The sequence below is a fragment of the Salmo salar genome, chromosome 11 (assembly GCF_965601325.2).
Source record: "Salmo salar chromosome 11, fSalSal1, whole genome shotgun sequence".
NCBI lineage: Eukaryota > Metazoa > Chordata > Actinopteri > Salmoniformes > Salmonidae > Salmo > Salmo salar.
In genome coordinates, this window is record NC_138301.1 from 20,516,214 (window position 1) to 20,538,171 (window position 21,958).

At 47.0% G+C, this 21,958-nt stretch overlaps 1 protein-coding gene across 5 annotated transcripts in view; it reads right to left on the reverse strand.

The window, feature by feature from the left end:
- Nucleotides 1-21,958, reverse strand: part of zfhx3b (zinc finger homeobox 3b) — a 260,876-nt gene that overhangs the window by 49,513 nt on the left and 189,405 nt on the right. The gene's annotated exons all lie outside the window — the stretch shown is intronic.

Consider the following 21,958-nt stretch of genomic DNA (forward strand, 5'->3'; position numbering starts at 1 on the left):
CCTGCACAAAGGGAGAAGTCCAGATCGAGAACAGGAAGTAGCACTATATAAATGACAGAGAATGAAACACAGGAAATGGAAATGAGGCGCCTTACAATACAGATAAACTGTCAGGTAGGGGAAGAAACAAAAAAATCCAAACATACTCCAATCAGTCAACAGAATAGACCAGAATGCAGTCACATCTAATCCAACAGCAACAGAGAGTGACGAAGAGAGGATTTCAGGGAGGGAAGTACAGAAAAAGAGATAAACCGGTAGGGCCCTGGCTGTGCTCACCAGTTGCTGCACTGCCTGGTCTAATTGACTTAGGGATAACATCAATTACCACATTGCTCATTAATGGATGAAGCCTTTATTGGTTCCATTGATCAGCAGGACTTGTTAGCCATCATCCTACGCAATGATGGATGTAACAAGCTTACATATTGGCATATCAATTAATGCAATCAATTCCTGCCTAGCAGCTGACATTCCCCTCGCTCTCCCACTCCCCCCCATTCTCCTCGGCCTCTGGATGACCAAGACAAAAGGCCCATGTCAAAACAGACTTTCTAAAGAGATTTTCAAATGATTGCTTAAGTTGAGAGGCGCACGTTCAATCGACTGGGCGGAGGTGTGGCGAAGCAGTAGGAGAGGCAGAGCGGGATGTAGACGTCTGGTTTGAGTTCAGTAACACACCAGTGTTGGGGGCGTAGAAGTCAAAAGTCTCCCTGCAACAACAGGAAGCTAGAAGATTCCAGTGGGTGAAAACAGACTGATTCAAAATGGTTAACGCTACGGGAGATTCCACTACTCACTGACTCTCCACACTCCTCGCAGACAGCTGAGGAAGTTCAATCGGATTATCTGCCATACACACCATGGCAAGTGGCACATCTCAAACACCCGTCCCTTGATGCTCCCAAGCAGATCGCAGCTAACTGCACTCAGCCCCTGTTCTTTAACTGTATAAGTCTGCTTTGACTGGCTAAACCGCCTGTTTCGTTTCAAACTTCCTTTTTAAAATTGAGATCAATGTAGCTTTTTAAGACTCATTGATTAGCACTTAGAATCCTCTTCTCTGTCACGGCTGTTCCACAGGGATGGCCGACTTTAAATACTACTATGCCAGTGTAGTGTCGCCCCAGTAAAACGTGGGCAGAGTCGGGGAGAACATGAGCGATGAATGAGGGAGCAGGGTGTGATAACTGAAAGCACACCATGACAAAGTGGAGGGATTTAACGTTGGGCCCGCAGCACTTCATTTGCTTAATAACAGATCATTCTGTAAGAAAGTGGCTGCTCTGAGGGGGATATCGCCCAACGAGGATGTCTCACTCGCAGAAATCCTATTTGAAGACAACACCTTGTGAGGGCTCATCCTCCTCCACGCCTAAGACGATCAGTCTGCATGACAGGCTGTATTAATATGACGCTCCAGCTAACTTAAAAACAGGAACCAAGATGATAGCCAGGGAGGAGGAGGGGCGTGGGTACTGACAGTGCATGTAGCATGGTGATGGTGTGGGGGGGGTAATGCTCTTTTTGGAAAGATGTCTAACATTTCCTTCTCAGAGCACTTGGGGGGGGGGGATCATGCAGGACCACTGCACTCTATGATGACCACGCATGGAGTGGAGGAGCGCTATCACCTCCCTTGAGTCTTGTTAAAAAACAAAGGCCTCCCTTTGTTATTCATACAGCCAGGAATCATTCTCTCCTATCTGGCTGCTATCTGCCACACTCCTCCATCACATCCATGACTGCCTGATCAAAACACCTCACCCCGAAATGCACTGGCCTGCTTCCACATATACTCATCCAAGACACATGCTTGACTGCACCCACGCACAGGCTAAACAGGCTTGAATGTTTTTTCCTGTTTAAAGTAGACTTTTTGCCTTTCCACACTAAAGGCAGAGGTTCTAGTGTTATAGGGCTTTTTCAGGGTAGAAGAAGCCTTATGACCAGTTTTCACATCACTGCCTAAAACCTTGTCTTTCAAACAACCTTGTAGCAACGTTAGTGAGATAACTCAACATCACATCACTGAGGAGTATACTACTGCATATAAATGCGACAGGAACATACATTTGTACTAAACTGTTGGCTAAAACATATTTCTAGACTGTAGTACAGATATTAAAAGGTGCCTCTGGTAACTGCATTTCCACTTTATGAATGCTGTGAAGGTCAGGGAGAGAGGGAGGGGGTGGCTGTTTGTTTGACAGTGTTATTACTGTGTCCTATGCTGAGGCCAGGCGTGCAGGCAGTTAGTCGGGCACCCCACACTCGCTGGATCCGAGTCCTCCTGAAGGCTCTCTCAGTCCCTGTCCCCAGAGCAACACAGAAGTGGGCTGAGCAATTAACAATTTCATGCTGATTGCCTGAAGCATGTTTTGCTATGCCATAAAGATAATAGCATGAAGGGCGCAGTAGGCCCCCTCCTCCTCCTCCTCCCGGTGTTCCTCCATCTCTCAATTCTCTCCTGCATGATTCACATCCCAGATATTAGTGTAATGGCTGCTCTGCCTGTCTGCTTTATTAAAGACTCTGGTCGTTTAGAGGAGGGCATTTAAGAAAAATATCCAGATGACTCCCTGAAGAGTAAACAGGTATGATTATTAAAGGCAGAGGGAAAACTAGAGTCTCCGTCTCCCACTGGCTTCTTGATTTGAAAGTCTAATTTTGCAACAGCACAACAGGTGGGCAGGTAGACACAACAAACAGAATCCCTCTCCCCGAACACACTGAGCATGCTCTGTAGTGGGCGCTGGTGACAGCCCTCAACCCTCCCCCCTCCCCACGTGGCGCTGGTTGGAGGACGCTGGCGTGACAGCTTTCCACACACACCACTGTGCTCACGGCTGCACAACAGGGAAAACAGGGGCGTTGGTAAACCTTTAAGCAATATTCTACATGAGCAGTTGCACATCAAAGAGTGATAAAGACTGGAGGCATGTAGCTAACATTCTTCCCATGGTAGCATCACATGCCAAACTGACAAGAAAAAGCACACATCAAAATGCTAGCTTGTGTATGTACATATATAGTTATAAACCACATGGGGTTCAAACAATACCTTCCACATCAGTTTATTAGGTTCTGGAAAACAAGCAGGGAAGCAGCCATCTAATTTCATTCATTTCTGATCCACTAGCTAGCCTTTTGCAGAGCTTTCCTGTTTTTTCAGAGGTCATATTTCCCATTTTCTAATTCCTCCACCTGCACAGTATGCACACTGCATACATGAACATGGGTTAACACTAGACACATGAATACACAAAGAGACAAGCAGAACCCACTCACACACACCAGGGAAGCAACGGGCCACTGCAGCGTTGCTAATGAGTGGACAACACCTACAGTAGCACATTGTCCTCAACCCAGACAGTTCACGTGACCCACATTGCGCATAGAGGGCATTGAGCTGCCTCATTTTTAAACTAAAGTGCTACCTTCATATCACTAATGATATTTCTGTGTTAATGAATGCATGTTTTTAAGGCAGCGCCTCGTCGGGCTGCATTGGAAATCTGAAGATGTATTTATTTAATGTTATGACCAGGACAGGGACATTTATGAACTTGGGAGGTGGTTTAAAATCAGAACACAGCTCCGACGTGCATTAAACAAGGAAAGGCTTCCAAAAGCCCGTGATTGATTTCTCATGTTATTTCCGATTGTACTGACAAATCTCCCTCTGGGTACAGACTGTGTGTGTCCCTATATTTTTCTGAATCTGCCAGCGAAAGGTAATGAGGTAAATAAATTCACATTTTGATTAAAAATATAATAATAAATGCTTGATTGCATTTCCCCCTGATGGAGTGTGAGTTCGTGATCCTCTTCAGTATTCAAATGACTACATTTTTAACAATCCCAGCTCGCGCATGATCATCATTATACCAGGAAAAAAAACGCAGAGCAGATCAAGAGACAAAATAAATGTGGACTTGAGAGAGATGGAAGTGGACAAAGCGTTGCAGCACCAGCCCCTCTGCCCCCCCCCCCCCCCCCCGGGCCCTCCCACCCCCCGGCTGAGTGTGAAAGTCCAGCTGGCGCGGTGACCTCGGCTCCTCACACAGGCATTAGAGGCCACATATTGTTTATGATACGGGGCCACCATCAATTTGCACAGTTAAGTGATCATGGTGGTTGGACACACACACACACACACACCAAGATACAAAAAAAAAGGAAGAAATCTGCACAACAACCTGAAACTACATTCCCCCCACCACTATCACACACACATACATACTTAACGCCCCCCACACCACCACTACCACACACACACACATACGTACCTACTGCCCCCCCCCCCACCACCACCACCAACTAAATTGCAGTCACATCCCCCCGTTCGTAGGCGATAATAATTGCGGACGGCCAATAAATTACTAGTGCCTCCATATCAATTATAAGCATCACGTCTGGCATTGAGGAAAATGAGATCTTGTGACAAATTTCATGAGGCTTCGCTGCCCAGCAGCCTTTCTTAACATGCTACAGATAGCAATCCCTTATCTAGCCTCTGTAATGGGGAGCTACGGATAGAGAGATGGAGCTGCAGCCATTTAATTAAAAAGCTAGGGGGGGCGGTGTAATTCATTGAAGAGGCCCAGGAAGGAGACAAAGCCTTTGTCTCCAATACATATTTTGCTCTACATTGTCACTCATCAGGGACTGAGCTTTCTGTATTTCGTTTGATAGCCATTCGAAGCATTTTCCCTCCATTTTCTCCTCCTTCTCTCTCTTCTTCCTCTGCTTTTTTATTTCCCAGGAGTCCACTGGACTGTTTTCTCCACAGGGACTGCTCCAGCGTTTTTTACGAATGACTGCAGTGGACGGACAGTGACCCTGAATGAAATGGCCCCTGCACCGAATCGTATTCCCACCTGGGGAGCGAGGGTGAGGGCGCTAGCTTCAAGAGCTCGGCAATGAGGATTTATGGTGGACAGGGAGACGGCAAAATAAAACACCAAAAGGGATGGCCCTTAAATCTCATTCCCAGCCCAATATTCATTGCAGTTGCAATCGGGTGTCCTGATAGAGCGTTGACAAAACGACTGCTGCGTTCAAATGATGGCTTTTCTCTCTACTAATATTTAACATCATTAGAAAATCATTAGAAAAGCATCATAAAACCTGGGATTATGACTAGAGCATTAAACACAATGATTATTCAGTGTGTTCCTTCCCCGCTTTGCCTTGGAAATGAGATTTGTTTCACCGTGGCTATGTAGGTGAAAGCAAGAGTATTTCTCATAATTACTATAACATTTGAAAAACATTGCCCTGCATGAATAACTATACCATTTATGTGATTGTGTTTTCTTCCCCAAAAGCAACTTTTTTCAAGATTCTTGTGATACCACAGAAGGGCAGTAATGCAATTCTACAGAAGCATTAGCAGAATAATTCAAATATCTCTCCATACCTCCACCTACGAGGCGATGGCCGATCATATATAGCTTTTTTGCATTGCCAGACAGACCTAGACAACATCCCTGAATACAAAACCAGACGCTAAATAGCTCAAACGTATACACACACTGCATATCTTATTGGTTAAAAATGAATCATCATTCAAACACCATCCGTTGTCAGCAATATGGAGAAGGGAGGGGGGCGTCACAGTTGTTCAGCGGGAGGGGTTGGGGTTACGGGGGGTGGCTGTAGAGTGTTAAGGCAGCTGACACCAGTGCTCTCGCTGCAGCCATGGCTGCCACTGCGGTCAGGCCACAAACCATTAGCAACACAGCACGCCACAGCAAATAACATTCACAACGCTTCGTAGTATTTTCTCATTAAAAAAATACACCAACACATTCTCATAACCATACGGCTTATTCAGCATGGACTAATCTGTACACGGAGGATGGATGGATGTACTATTCCACTTATAGGAGGAGGACGGCTGTGTGTTACTTTTGGGGCTTTTCTCGGCAGCCCCATTATCAGCAGCAGCCATCAGCACAAAGATAAAAGATCCTAATGGAGCAGACCCCGGTGGAGATGAAAGGTGCAGAGGATGGCACACTCTGTTTTGAATCCCTAATGCGGCCCATGTTTCTAGGGGAACGGCCGTCTCTCAGGCCCCTTTCATAGGGCTCCCCGCCGGGGGCCTCAGGGATAAAGGGCTCTTCTTCCTTGTCACGGAGCGCTAAGGTACTGACCCCTTGACCCTGCCCTCAAAGGCTCTTCAAAACCTCCTTAGGAGGCACGCAGATTTCAGAGGGGAGCATATCCATGTCCTCCAAGAATCAATCTAGGCACGGACAATGGAGACACAGTGTGGTAGGGTTAAACCCAGCAAAATACACCCTGTGACATCACCAATATTAACCTCACATGACCAATGATTGGTACACTGCATATGAATGGAAGGCTCAATGATCACAATGAGGATCGGCAGAGAGAGAGAGAACGTGACTGTACCAGGCTATCCACCATCTAACTAAATGAGCTAACATTGCAGAAAAGTTCAGAATAAAAAGATAATACAACTTTTCTGTACTTGGAGATAAAACATTATCTTCTTGTGTTCTTAGAGATGGGGTGGACTACTAGCGAACTCTCCTTGCAGCTACACATTCTTTTGGGGGCAGGAGAAGAGACAGGCTAATATAAGAGCAACTCCTTGTCAAGCCTTTGAGAGTAATTCAACTGACACTGATGAGAATCAATGTTCCTTTGAATGCATTACTTGGCAGAATCGGGGGCTTTTGTCCCTTAAACTTAGCCGTCGAAAAATGATGCACTTCGAACAATGGGGGGAGAGGTGAAAATATAGAGAGTGAGTGAGAGAGAGGGGGGGAGAGAGAGAGAGAGAGAGAGAGAGAGAGAGAGAGAGAGAGAGAGAGGGGGAGAGAGAGAAAGTCTTCTCTCCCATTCCCTTTCACAGAGCCAAATGGATTCCGAGCACTTTATGCATTAATCAATCAATATCTCTCACTGTACATCAACGGCGCGACCAAGTTATGAATGACCTTTGCAACAAAAAAAGGACACTTTAATGCACACAAGATAGCTCGTAGCTTAGTAACTTCAGCCCGGTTTTTATCACGCATGATTACACCTTCACAAGGCACAGGGCCATTAATAGTGCACTAAATATGACGAGGTTAGTCGTTATTCAATTTGCACATGGACAGGGTTGGGGGTGGTGCCACTCACCAAGCTCACATGTCTGCCCGCACCCAGCTCTATGCACTATGCTTTTGTATAAAGAAATATTATATTAACACAGATTTGTATCATTATTATTATTTTCGCTATTAGATTTGTTTAGTGCATTAGAATATGATAATGCCACAAAATGAAAAAGGTAGACAGTCACCAATCACAGGGGATTTGTATTGGGGCTCACATAAGCGTTAAGTGCACTTCTTTGTAGTGAAGCTCAAGTGCTAATTTAAAGACGGTTCCTATCTTTAGATGAAAGAAGACTAACCCCCATCACACTTGAGACAAATCACAGTAAGTGCAGGGGTGCACTCCAAACCTGCCTGTTGACAATCAGGTACAATGTCACCCAACAGTTTGGGTCGATTACATACAACAACAACTACAAATGTTTCTGCCCTCTCTACACTACAATAGAGAAACATTCCAATTAACTATGTTCACTAATATATTGTATTGGCAGGTAAGCTGAAGTAACAACTTCTTCTAAGTAGTAATGTATCACAAGCAATCTCTCAATCAAATGAGTCACTGCCCAGTATTCTCATGATGTTAGGAATTTAAAGTATTTTCTTCTTTTTGATGAAGACACAAATCTTTCATCGTGCATTTGGTCACCCCTCATGGCAAGTACTGACTCTTAACTTACTGAGCAATCAATTCCAATAATTTCTCATTAAATGACTGAATTTTTGAAATCAGATAACATGCACCAGGAAATGTAAAGATACTTTTCTGGAGGCGGGAAACCGAGGGCAGACAAAGAAGGGAAAGAATTAGCCTTTTCTCAATTTCTTTCTTTTTAATGGGCTGGAATAAGAAAACGGGGCAGGCAGGCAGGGTAAGGGCTGTGGTGGGGGTGGGGGGGTATATGGGATTGGGAAAAGGGTAGTAGTGGTGGAGGGGTCTCTCTGTGCCCCGTCCTCAGCGCTGTTGGAGCGTGGAGGTGAAGCGTGGAGACAGAGTGGAACGGACAGGAGCTGACTGCACAGAGAGCCACAGAAAGGAAGAGCTCAGGCCAGGAGCACACATTAACACTATTGTGGGCCACTCACAATGGGGCCTGGAAAGTGACTGCGGAAGGCCCTTAAACAAAGGAGACATCGTTCTCTCACCCACACCCAATTAGATTTTCTTGCCCCGTTTTACATGACAAAAACACGGTCCATTTTTCCCAATTCCCCCTGCCATATTGGGCCCCGTTGACACAGGACCAGAGGAAACCAAACAAACGGCAGATTAGCGCTCGGTCTGGCTGATTGACAGTGACCTGCACCGTCCATTCAGACACCGCCACTGTAACGCCATAGTGCTTCTCGCCCCCAAATATGTGACCCGTCTCAACCTTCCCACGTGCCCGAGATATTCAACATATACATGAGAGAGACACTCATTTCCAAAACAGACCCGATAATCATTACTTTTTTCTCACCAGGTCCTCTGAAATGATATTTCACACAGCCCAACAGGAACTAAATATACTGCTCAAAAAAATAAAGGGAACACTTAAACAACACATCCTAGATCTGAATGAAATAAATAATCTTATTAAATACTTTTTTCTTTACATAGTTGAATGTGCTGACAACAAAATAACACAAAAATAATCAATGGAAATCCAATTTATCTACCCATGGAGGTCTGGATTTGGAGTCACACTCAAAATTAAAGTGGAAAACCACACTACAGGCTGATCCAACTTTGATGTAATGTCCTTAAAACAAGTCAAAATGAGGCTCAGTAGTGTGTGTGGCCTCCACGTGCCTGTATGACCTCCCTACAACGCCTGGGCATGCTCCTGATGAGGTGGCGGATGGTCTCCTGAGGGATCTCCTCCCAGACCTGGACTAAAGCATCCATCAACTCCTGGACAGTCTGTGGTGAAACGTGGCGTTGGTGGATGGAGCAAGACATGATGTCCCAGATGTGCTCAATTGGATTCAGGTCTGGGGAACGGGCGGGCCAGTCCATAGCATCAATGCCTTCCTCTTGCAGGAACTGCTGACACACTCCAGCCACATGAGGTCTAACATTGTCTTGCATTAGGAGGAACCCAGGGCCAACCACACCAGCATATGGTCTCACAAGGGGTCTGAGGATCTCATCTCGGTACCTAATGGCAGTCAGGCTACCTCTGGCGAGCCCATGGAGGGCTGTGCGGCCCCCCAAAGAAATGCCACCCCACACCATGACTGACCCACCTCCAAACCGGTCATGCTGGAGGATGTTGCAGGCAGCAGAACGTTCTCCACGGCGTCTCCAGACTCTGTCACGTCTGTCACGTGCTCAGTGTGAACCTGCTTTCATCTGTGAAGAGTACAGGGCGCCAGTGGCGAATTTGCCAATGTTGGTGTTCTGTGGCAAATGCCAAACGTCCTGCACGGTGTTGGGCTGTAAGCACAACCCCCACCTGTGGACGTCGGGCCCTCATATCACCCTCATGGAGTCTGTTTCTGACTGTTTGAGCAGACACATGCACATTTGTGGCCTGCTGGAGGTCATTTTGCAGGGCTCTGGCAGTGCTTCTCCTGCTCCTCCTTGCACAAAGGCGGAGGTAGCGGTCCTGCTGCTGGGTTGTTGCCCTCCTACGGCCTCCTCCACGTCTCCTGATGTACTGGCCTGTCTCCTGGTAGCGCCTCCATGCTCTGGACACTACGCTGACAGACACAGCAAACCTTCTATCCACAGCTCGCATTGATGTGGCATCCTGGATGAGCTGCACTACCTGAGCCACTTGTGTGGGTTGTAGACTCCGTCTCATGCTACCACTAGAGTGAAAGCACCGCCAGCATTCAAAAGTGACCAAAACATCAGCCAGGAAGCATAGGAACTGAGAAGTGGTCTGTGGTCCCCACCTGCAGAACCACTCCTTTATTGGGGGTGTCTTGCTAATTGCCTATTATTTCCACCTGTTGTCTATTACATTTGCACAACAGCATGTGAAATGTATTGTCAATCAGTGTTGCTTCCTAAGTGGACAGTTTGATTTCACAGAAGTGTGATTGACTTGGAGTTACATTGTGTTGTTTAAGTGTTCCCTTTATTTTTTTGAGCAGTGTATATTATCTAGCTCCCAAACTGTTTGTTTTCATATTATCTCCAAACAAAAGGGCTGCTCTTGCTTGGGGTTAGCCCCTTCCATCTCTCTACAGCAGAGTTTCTCAAGTCTAGTTATTGTAACTGTGTGTGCTGGCTGTTTAATAGCCATTGACTTGGTTCATTAAGGGAACAGGGAAGAGTGACAAGGACCTGGATGTTAATACTACTCCCTGAGTGCAACGCCACCCTTCTCAGACACCATTAGTCCCTGTTTTAAAATTCAGATGACCACAGACCATAGATGCTACAGTGTAATCCCTCTCCATTTCTAATAGGAGTCACACAGGGGAGCAGCACCAGCTCCATCCCCTACAGAGGGCTGTGGGGCCTGGGGAGAGGAGAGGCCTTTAGCCTGTATGGTGCACTGGGCTATACTTCCTGCTGCACTCTGACCTCTCTGCTCTCTCTCTCTCTCTGCATCTACATCATCATCAGCGTGTTACAGCACTGTCTAACCTGCTCCTGAATAGACAGAGGTTGCTCTCACCTGCATTGACACCGGCTGTGGGTACACTGGCTAAAGGCCCAGACTCTCTCTGGATGCTGCGGGTTTATCCTGTACCTTATGACTCTGAATAAGGCTGTTGTTGTGCATTCTGAATCTCAGACCAAGGACTTATATAAAGTCAAATATTGTCTTTTTTGGGGCCAAGTTAATAAACTATTTCTAAACTGGCCATCCAAGTCTACATGTATCACGGCAGGGAGAGCATTAAAACTTCAAAAACAAGTGCATGAGACCATCAGCCTGAGTGAGCGAGGCGAAAATCTTTTTATAGCAGCACTTGGTCTAACATAGCGGCACAACTCTAAAGTGGGCCTGAATTGCGTGTCCTTTCCTCTTGACTGTGCAGCGCGGCTGAATTGACTCGATACGCCAGGCTCTCCTGTATGCTTACTGAGCAGGTAGCGTGAAAATTGACCTTTGCTTGCTTTCTTAACAGTGGATTATTCATCTTAATGCTTTAAATTGGTCAGGGTGGTTTTTCTGCTGCCTTCCAACATATTTTCCTCTCTCTCTCCCATCTTTGTGTCTTCCAAATTCATTTTTAAATGAAAGAATATGCTTTACAGAACTCTGAGGGCTCAACAAATAACCATGCCAAAAATCCCGGAACAATAAAAAAGGAAAAAGCCCGTATAAACTGCTGCAGGGATTGGAAATCAAAAGGCAATGATTGCATATGCAGTAACCCTTTTATAGGCAATGTGTGAAACAAAGACAATAGGAAATTCAGAAAACAGATCTGCCCATGCTTTTATCTGAGTTATTTCTACTCATGAGTAGAAATGAGGCACTATTTCACGAGGAAATGCAGAGCTTTAATCTGAAACCCATGAGTGACACAACAGAGAGAAACACACTTGTCTTCTTGGCCGTATTCATTCTGGGTAGTGTTTGAGAGGCAGGCCTTTGTCTCAGTGGCTGTGCCCTGCATACTGTAATGTAAACAGACACCAGGTCGAGAGGATGGCCAAGACACATAATACAACACGTTTAAGAAGCAGATAAAATCCCTCAGATGGGAACTATGTCTTTGATGCAGTGCTTCTGCTCTAATGACTGGTGAATCTCCTCTCCACCGACCCGCCCTGTCTGAGGGGCCCGCGCCCAGACACTGCACTAAAATAATACGCAATAGTCATTTTTCTGGGAGTTTTTGCACTTAAAATACCATCCATCAGTGGGCCCGGGCGGCCTCCTCTGGCCCATCTAAACAGGCTTGTGGGTGAATCTGTCTGGTAGCAGCTAATAAAATAGCAGTGACAGGGCAGCGGGCCCAACCAGACAAAGAGACAGTGTGAGGGCTATGCCTTCCACCGGACCAGGAGGGATGCCATAAATCTAGCCCAGTCAAACAGCAGGAATGTCCCAGTTTGTCAAAAACAAATACAGTCTTGTCTTGGATCGTCACTGGGCAGAAAAAGGGCCTCACATCTGGTTAAATAGAGTCAGCCAGACTTCCACCATGCCCAGCCCAGGCCATGGGCACGACTGACTTCCAAATCCAGACTTCGGCCCTTCTTTAACAAACAGGCCATCACACGGAAACTGCTGTCCAATCAGAAGCCACAGAGCACCACCACACGACCCCTCAACGCTCTGCATCTAAACATTCATCCTCTATTAGGGCCAATGTTAACACTTTGTTTGAAGCAGGGAGGGAGATTCCCCTGCAGTATGCAGACACTGGGCCAGGAGCTGAAGGTGTGCTGTGATCAATATCCTGCCCAGTGTGGGTGGTGTATAGGTGAGGCCAGAGTGGTCCTTTGAGGCCGGGGGGGACAGTGTGAGAATCTCTGTCTCTGTACTGTTGATACCCAGCCTATCCCTGTGGGGGGAAATGTGATGATGGTTGCCGGGGGTAACAGGAGACATCCCGAGCCGAGCCAAACACCTGCTCCCCCCTACGGACCGCTGATAGATCGTACTGATGTCACCACCATAACAAACCTGGACTCTCTCTCTCTCTCTCTCTCTCTCTCTCTCTCTCTCTCTCACCAACATATTTCTCCATGTATTTTTCTCCTCACTCATCCATACCCTCCCTCCCTAGAGAATAATCAGATGCAGGCTGAATCAATGGTAGGAGTGCAGGCCCACAGGTAAAGGTTAGCAGGGTTCACTATTGAATTATTCCTGCTCCTCTCTCATCACTGCCATCTGCCTGGCTGCTTTTAATTGATGAGGTGGAGGGACAGACAGCACAAGGCTATGACGCCAACGCACATACACAACGCTGTATGTGTGTGTCTGTGAGAGAGAGAGAGTGGGTATGGTGTGTAAAACACACACACACAATCAGACACAACAGTGGTTCTCTCCGCCAGTCATTGACATCTATCACGGGACTGATAATGAATCATCTCTTGCTTTCAGCCAGTGTTTGTTTCATCTGCCTTTATTGTAATGGAGCCTTCAGAGTGTGAGGGCAGGTTGGCTGCTGGAGAGGGCATTCTTTACTCCCTGGTTTTGTTCTGCTGTCAGGCTGGGAGAGCCGGGGATGCTGAGCTGAGACTGAACTCATCCAGAGCAAAGATCATGGCCTTTGATCTGCCAGTGCTCTCTGGGGGGACAAACAGGCCTTATTAAAAAAGACTAAATAAAGCTTTCCTTGCCTCCATTCTAAAGTTGCCAAACTTCTCCACTTCTCCACTCTCTCATGTTGCCTATGGTCAAATTCAGCTGCCTTGATTCTGACAGTGAGTGAACTGTTTGGTCTCGCAACACCAAAACATAGCAACAAATAAAGCGATCTAACGGCGTTTAAGAATTTATTGGCTCTTGTTCCCAGAATACCTGACATACACAAACAGTGCAATCAATAGCAAATGTATCCGAACAAGGGCCTACTGGGCGTGAGATCAAAATGTGTGCCTTGGGTGAAGTCCAACTAAGCTACAAAGAAAACGTATCTGCTTATGTCAAATGAAAGGTTCCAAGTGCTAGTGATCGGCAAGAGAGGTAGCCACATTACAGACGTATCGTAGAGCGATCAAATGTTAGGCTGTGATGGATTTATCGATGTGCCTGTGTGTGCTGTCCAGGATGGCCTAAAACAGAGCTTTGATTGGATGGGATTTATATGGAACACTTGGCGTTATTGGTGTAGTGTGATTACAGAGCCAGTGAAATGAGTCACACTGGGGAACTGACTGTGATACACTTACATTACAGCATTTCCTCTAAATAAACCAAGAAGGCTGCCAAGACGCTGTCTGCACTAGTGGAACACCAGCCAGCCATGTTGCACATCTGCAAAGACGCTGTCTGCACTAGTGGAACACCAGCCAGCCATGTTGCACATCTGCAAAGACGCTGTCTGCACTAGTGGAACACCAGCCAGCCATGTTGCACATCTGCAAAGACGCTGTCTGCACTAGTGGAACACCAGCCAGCCATGTTGCACATCTGCAAAGACGCTGTCTGCACTAGTGGAACACCAGCCAGCCATGTTGCACATCTGCAAAGACGCTGTCTGCACTAGTGGAACACCAGCCAGCCATGTTGCACATCTGCAAAGACGCTGTCTGCACTAGTGGAACACCAGCCAGCCATGTTGCACATCTGCAAAGACGCTGTCTGCACTAGTGGAACACCAGCCAGCCATGTTGCACATCTGCAAAGACGCTGTCTGCACTAGTGGAACACCAGCCAGCCATGTTGCACATCTGCAAAGACGCTGCAGTAGAATCCTATTAACATTAACCTCGACTAAACTCATAATAACCTAGTCACTAAAAACTCATATAGTACACAAGGTATTTTCACACTATCAGAAATGATACAATGAACATGAACTCACTTCTCTCTCAAAGCACTTACGGCTTTTCCTCTCCTCCTCTTATGCTTCCTGTCTGACACTGTTGCTGCTGCTGGTTTAATCAAACCCATCAGAGCCATTCTCTGTACGTCAGCGCATCTATTCTCAGTTCCCCTTTCTGCAACCACAGAGCCTGCAGCCCTCTGTGCCCTCAAGCCAGACTGACAGGCCCACAGGAGTGTCTGTGGTCACTCTCTCACTGAGTGACAGGGAGGCAAGCAGGGCTACTGCATACCCCCCACCCCCCCACCCCACCCCCCACCCCACCCCCCACAGACCCCTCCGGAGTGTGCAACCCAGCACCCTAAACCGCTGCTCCCCACCTCTGCTCAGATATGCAGCAGCAAAGCCTCAGGGCCTGGAAATAGAACTCATTAACACGGTTAGTAAGTACAAATGAGAAGACTGTCTCCTGATGGACGGTCTATCTTTTGGATCAGCTTTCAAGAAGAACGCCTGGTAATGACGGGAGCGAGGGAAACCAATATTATAATGCGCTGCCTGTCTCCTCTCGGCTCAAATAAAGGCCTGAAAACTGGCTCGATGACAGGGAGCGAGGGCCTCTCTCACCCACACACCCGCTAACTCTGTGTGTGTGGACACCTATGTGTGCACTTATTTATGAGTGTGTGCAACATAAAATCCAGCTCAGGTTTACACCCATGTGCCATCCTTGATGCTGAAAAGCACACACTGAGCACAGCACACATAGTGAACAAACTCAATAGGGCCTAGTGTATCTAAGTAGAAAGCTGATTATGCAAAAAGCTTTTCATGTTAAAAGTTCAGGTTGAAAAGTAGACATTTTGTCTAAACTTTGTTTTTGAATAAAATATCTTTGTAGTTTCTGAGTTCACCCTTCACTTGGCCTCCTCTCACTATCCCTCTGTTTCTCTCTTCCCCTAAAGCCTGGTGCTCTACTCCATAGGCCATCTATTGGGTTGACTGACAGACACACAGTGGGCCAGTCTTTGTTCACCTGCCAGGCAGAGAGAGGCTGAGGCAGTGCAGCCAGTGGTCAGTGCCATCCAGACCAGTGCTTAGTGCTCTTGGGTACAGTCATGAAATGTAGGAAGAATGAATATGGACACAGGACGTTTTGATTCATAGTCTATCCGAAAATAGGATCGTGGCTTTCTGGTAAATTTGCTATTGCAGGATGAGCCAGCAGTGGAATATATACAGAGGCCATCTATAAACCAGGGGGAAAGAAAATACTTACTTGTGTGAGTTTGGACAGCAGGGCCATATGAGTGCGACTGCGTAATGTGCACAACTGGTAACTCTATAAAGTCATTATTTCGGCTTTTTTTATAATAAAAGGCTAGGTTTTTTTTTTTAAATGAAAGGTAATGTATTTATGAAATTCCTGCCACGTTCTGTGGACAGCAAACAATTTCCTCTGCTCCCTGTGCCCCTGGGTCCTGGATAAGAGGCCAGCCGTCTGACAGGAGCCAGACTGGGCACTGGGCCCCGGGCTCTACAGGGGCCCCTCCTCACCCTACTAACCCTCCTCACCCGCCCTCGCCCAGACCTCATCTCCACTCTGCATCACCGCAATAACAGCCTTTATTAAAACAGCATACAGCAAAGTCAATTTCAGATTGGACATAATATGGCGTGGAAGAAGGTTAGGGGCTATAATATCCTGTTCCTGGGAAGGTTTACGTAGCATTTTAACAAGCATGAAAAAAGGATGACATTCCAGGGATGGCTGCTGTCCGTCTCCTGTGCTCCTCCTGTCTGTGGGAGGGAGCTTTGCTGCATGCCGCCCCCGCAACGCCATCGGAGCGTGGCCAGGCTCACCCCTGCTTCCCCTGGCTTCTGCTCTCACAGCCCCGCCACAGGACCCGCTCCTTCAGGAACACTGTGGGAGCTGGAGAAGGTAAAGCTCAAAGCCCAGCTAATGTGCAGCTCTCAGGGGCAGGCAGGGGGCGAGAGGAAGGGAGAGGACCTGGCTTCTATACTGCATGAGCATGATATATTCCAACCTAGTTTAGGTGAGGATGGTTTGAAAGCCCACCATTTCCCCCCACTGTTGACATATCCTGTCGGCTGTCCAAGAGCCTCCGTAAGGGCTGCCAGAGAGCTGGGGGCCTCAGAAGATGAGTGAGGATCTGGTATTTGCCTTATTAGCACATTTTTTTAGGCATGAAGCGCTTTGCCAGCTTTTTTGGGACCATAGAATTATGTATGAGACGGAAAGGGAGAGAGGCAAGTGGGGATAAGAGGGATGCCTCTGTTGTCAGGACATGGCTTGCTATTAAGTGTGTGCCCCTGGAAGCGCACCCCTTTTAGTGAAACAAGCAGCGGGTTTCAAATTGGATTCCCCCAGTATGCAGTAATTCCACGCATCTTTTGGCCTCATTTCCATTTGCCCATGCAAACAGCCTGCATGCTGCTCTGTCCACTCGCTAGGCCACACCCACTGGGATGTGCCGGCCAGGCTCTTGTTACTGCGCTTCCTGGTTAGAGACCTGAGTAGCAAGATCTGCTGGTGGGGTGTTTACCATGGCTACTGCAGTGTCACTATCCAGCCCACCCGTCACCCCTCTATACCCCCCCTGACTGCTGCTACACCCCTGACTGACCAGGCAGGCCCCTGTGTACTGAGAGACTGGAGACAATGAGTGGAGGCTGCTCTGACGGGCCACGGCTCCAGCCTCCCTCCCAGCCACCTCACAGACAGGGATTTCCTCCTGCGATGAGAGCCAAGCCGTCACAGACCAGTGATCAAGGGCCTGCCATCTGTGGCTGAGGCAGATTTACAGCAGGGGCTAATCCACACCGTCAGCCCTGTTTGTTCTCCTTCTCAGCCTCCTCCACACACACACACACTCACACTGCTTCCCTCCATATCTGTGGCCTGCTCCACTCCACCACTCCTCCACTAGGACCCTAGTCACTGGCAGAAGGGCACCCACCATGCAGTAACCATTTAACTTTGCCCTTTTTAAAAAGCATGATCTCATTCTGTTCAGTGCTCAAAAAATAACTTTAGTCCATTAACTGTTATGAAATGAGAAACCCCAATGTGTCAGTGAGTTATATGCCCTGGTGAACATCACTCATAAGAAATAGTGTCATCCAATGCCCGAGTGTCACACTAGCTATCAGTCACCATACACACAAACCCACACACACACACCTACCTGGAACCTGAGTTTCTCCTCTCGTCTCTTCTCCCCTCCCTCTCTCTGCCAGTGTATCCAGTGAGGTGTCGGTGTCTGGGCTGTGTGCAGTGTGTTAGTACAGGGCAGCAGTGGGCTGTGCTCTGTGGCCTCTCCACCCAGGGACAGGGACAAGGCAGCTGTGTGGCTTGGGAGTGGGTGTGGCTGGGGTCCCTCTGAGGCCTCCTTTGTCCCCCCCCCAACCAGCCAGAGAAAGGGTTAAAGAAGATAAATGGAGGCAGAGCCTCAGAGGAACGTGCTTAAGCAGCACATTTTCAGAGCGGGGGCAGGAATTTAAACAATGGCTGCCTTTTATCCCAGCGTTGGTCTAATTGGATGGGAAATTCATCTCTGCCGCCTTAGCAGCACTCTCCCTTGATGCTCTACAGAGGGGAGACATGGCACCAAAAACCTCTGGCCTTCAGATTCCGTCCACCCAGCCGCCCGCACCCCACAGCTTCCTCACACAGACCTTTCACCCAGCAAGGCTTCCTGTGTGAGTGCATGTGTGATTACACACCTTGCAAACACTGTCCTAGTCTCTGTGCTGCCTGCATCTGTTAGCAGAGATAAGCCTACTTGTGTTGTCATCTGTCCTTTTTCCTTCATGACGTCACTCTGGTCTTTGATACAGTGGTCAGGGCTCCTAGGGCTGCTGCAAGGAGGCTGCTGATTGGGGGGAGCCTAGTTCCTAGCTAGCTCCTGTGGAGACTAGTAGCCCAGCACCTAACACCAACAGAGCAGCGCTCCAAGCCCAGCAGCAGTCAGGGGAATTACTGCCTAGCTGACCCAGAAATCTAGGGTCAGCTTTGTTTTAACAAGCAGGGGAACCTTCCACCACTTTAGCAACTGTGCCTCGACCACAAGAAAGGGTCCTGCGCCTCCGAAGAGCTAGCGGGGAGGAAATTAAATATTACACCAGGAGGGAATGGGGGGTGGGGGGGAGGACTGGGTCATTCACTGGTGCTGGGACAAGGCATTAGGAGGTGAAGCGGCAGTTTGGCAGAAGGGGGGTGGAGACTAGGAATTCACAACAGTTCATTCTCGCTGATGAAAAGGTATGTTCATTATCAGCGTAATTCGATCAAGATGCTCAAAGGGGGGGGGGGGGTAGGAGAGCGAGAAAAGGCTGACATTCTTTATTACACACTTCATTTCATTTAACGGACCTTTAAAAACTATATATAAAGGGAAAAAAGAACGAGCGAAGGAGAGAGGGAAAACTGTGCCCTGGCTGTTAAAGGGGAGGTGGCAGCCGTTCCAGAAGCTCTTGGTCTGCACCCAGTCTTTTCCTGGCAGAGAGCGCCCGCTGGCCTGTAAGGTGGGAGCGAGCAGAGCCTGACTCTGTAACACAATCAATCAGGCCTTCAGCGCTGAGCCTCGCAGAGCTCCGTTTGGTAAACATCAAGTCACAGGCTATTAAAGGATCCTCTGGCTTTCTAAAGTCCCAGGATGCCAGACTGTTCAGGAGCATGACAACGACGGCCCTTAGCACGGTGCATAGCCGCTAACAGAGTCACTAACACAGGATAGGGACTGGGAGAGACATTAGGAGATTTCTATGCTTACGGATGTCTTGATAAAACAACACCCTGTACACATGAGCAATTCCACCCTTTGACCTTGTGATACGTTTACAATGAACTCCCCTTGCCTTTCATCAGTGTGTTACAATCAGCCAAGCCTAATGATCTAATTCCTAACAACCCTCCCGTTCTATTTCTTAACCTCTCAGGTCAAAAGTAGCTGAATTACTTTTGGGAAAAGATGAGGTGATTAAATGAATCAACTGAAGGACCTGACAGCAAGGCAATCAAGTCATCTTAAAAGTATACACTTTATGCATGCATTAACCTTGAACTAAACCCTACTAGTGGCCTGAACAATTATCACAGAGTAGAACGTTTTTTATCCACCATCTTGTAGTGTTTGTCGTGTGTTTACTGTGGGATAATGTGATCTGGAAGACTGTAGTTTGATGTATCTCCGAAGGGGGGCTGGAGGGAGCACCCCCAGCATGTGTGTGTGTGTGTGTGTGTGTGTGTGTGTGTGTGTGTGTGTGTGTGTGTGTGTGTGTGTGTGTGTGTGTGCGTGCGTGCGTGCGTGCGTGCGTGCGTGTGCGTGTGTGCGTGCGCGTGTGTTGCTCTGCCCACACCACCCCCGTGCAGGAGCCCATTACCTAACCTACAGCTAGCCTCACTCAGTTTCTTACAAACGGGGTTATCCATTAACGCACATCAAAGGTTAAGAAAGAAGATATATAAATAAACAGAACCTCTTGTTTGTGAACCACACCACAGCCCCCCTCCTTCCTCTAACACAAAATCCGCAACCCCCCCACCCTTTTAACCTAAGTGGGCTTCCTCTTGCTTTTACATGTTCACTTGTCCACTGTACTGTAGTCATTAACATATTTGGAGTGCAGTGAGCAGAAAGCTTAATTGTCCTTAATTGCTCGTCTAAATGTGTTCTCTAATGATTTGCCTCAGATCTGTGACTGCCTTTTGCGCAATTTCCCAGCCGCTGGCTTCATTATCCCTGCCTCCTTGGAACAAAGCATCTTCAGAGGCCGGGCCTTTTTTTACATAACAACACACAGAGGGAGTGTGAGGGAGGGAGGGCAGTGACGGCACTCTGCGGGGGGACACACAATGGAGGCCCTTTGTCAGGGTGCAGAAGTTAAAGTGATTAGAAAACCAAATCTGTGCAAAGACAGTGTTAATTGACCGCTGCTCACTCTTTTTTAATCTGCCCCTAACAAACGACCAATCCTGGCTTTTGTTTGTGCGTTTTGCTGCTGCTGCTGTGGGTGTATCTGTTGTTACTGCTTTGCTCCTCCTACCTCTGGCCTGATGGCATCTCTGAATGTGTCTTTATTGGCTGAACAGCAAGGCCCTGTAGCCTCCATTAACTGCAGGCACAGCCAGGCCTGATCTCAGAATTATTATTATTATTTCTCAGAAAGCATCCAACTGAATTGTGCATATATAGGAAAAAAGGCTGTATTCAGAAATGATTAGTTACAGTAAATTTAGTTTTGACTAGGAAAAAAGATGTGAATATACATTTTCTGAATACATGCACTATTCTGAACTAAAAATATATAAATAAACTTAGAGTGTAGGGTTTGTGCCTGACAGAATGGAGGCACAGTAGCTACTTCCTGCCTTCTACCTGTGTGGGAGGAGTAACAGAGGGCAGGTGGCTTTCCTGTTAGATGTGCACTATGTGCCAGCAAAAGTAAAACAATCTAGAGCACGCTGTATTTTGAATACAGAGAAAATGCCAAAGAAAATAAATTGTGCACCATTTTATCATCGTTTTACCTGCTTATATCAATATCACAGCACAGACTCAGTGGCATTGGGAGCTGTTTGTCTTGTTTGAATACGATACGGCATAGACACTTACTCACGTTTCAACCACTGTTACTTTTTATAATCAGTTTATCAGTATGTTTTTGATTACATTTCCCTTGTAGGGAAAAATAACAACGGCAACAGCAGCACTGTCACTGTCTAAACGTGGCTGGTTCCATGAAAGTAATCAAATTATCTTTGATAATTAACATAAGCACTGATGCTCATATCTATACCGCAGAGGACATAAAATAAAGCCCTCTTTAGTCCCTGTGTGAAGTATACTGAAGCAGCTACAGGTACAGCCAGTAGCTGGTGAATGTGTCTGTATCCCATTGTAAAATATAGTAGCGAGTAAGTCCTCCCATTGTAAAATATAGTAGAGAGTAAGTACTCCCATTGTAAAATATAGTGGAGAGTAAGTACTCCCATTGTAAAATATAGTAGAGAGTAAGTACTCCCATTGTAAAATATAGTGGAGAGTAAGTACTCCCATTGTAAAATATAGTAGAGAGTAAGTCCTCCCATTGTAAAATATAGTGGAGAGTAAGTCCTCCCATTGTAAAATATAGTAGAGAGTAAGTCCTCCCATTGTAAAATATAGTGGAGAGTAAGTCCTCCCATTGTAAAATATAGTAGAGAGTAAGTCCTCCCATTGTAAAATATAGTGGAGAGTAAGTCCTCCCATTGTAAAATATAGTGGAGAGTAAGTCCTCCCATTGTAAAATATAGTAGAGAGTAAGTCCTCCCATTGTAAAATATAGTGGAGAGTAAGTCCTCCCATTGTAAAATATAGTGGAGAGTAAGTCCTCCCATTGTAAAATATAGTAGA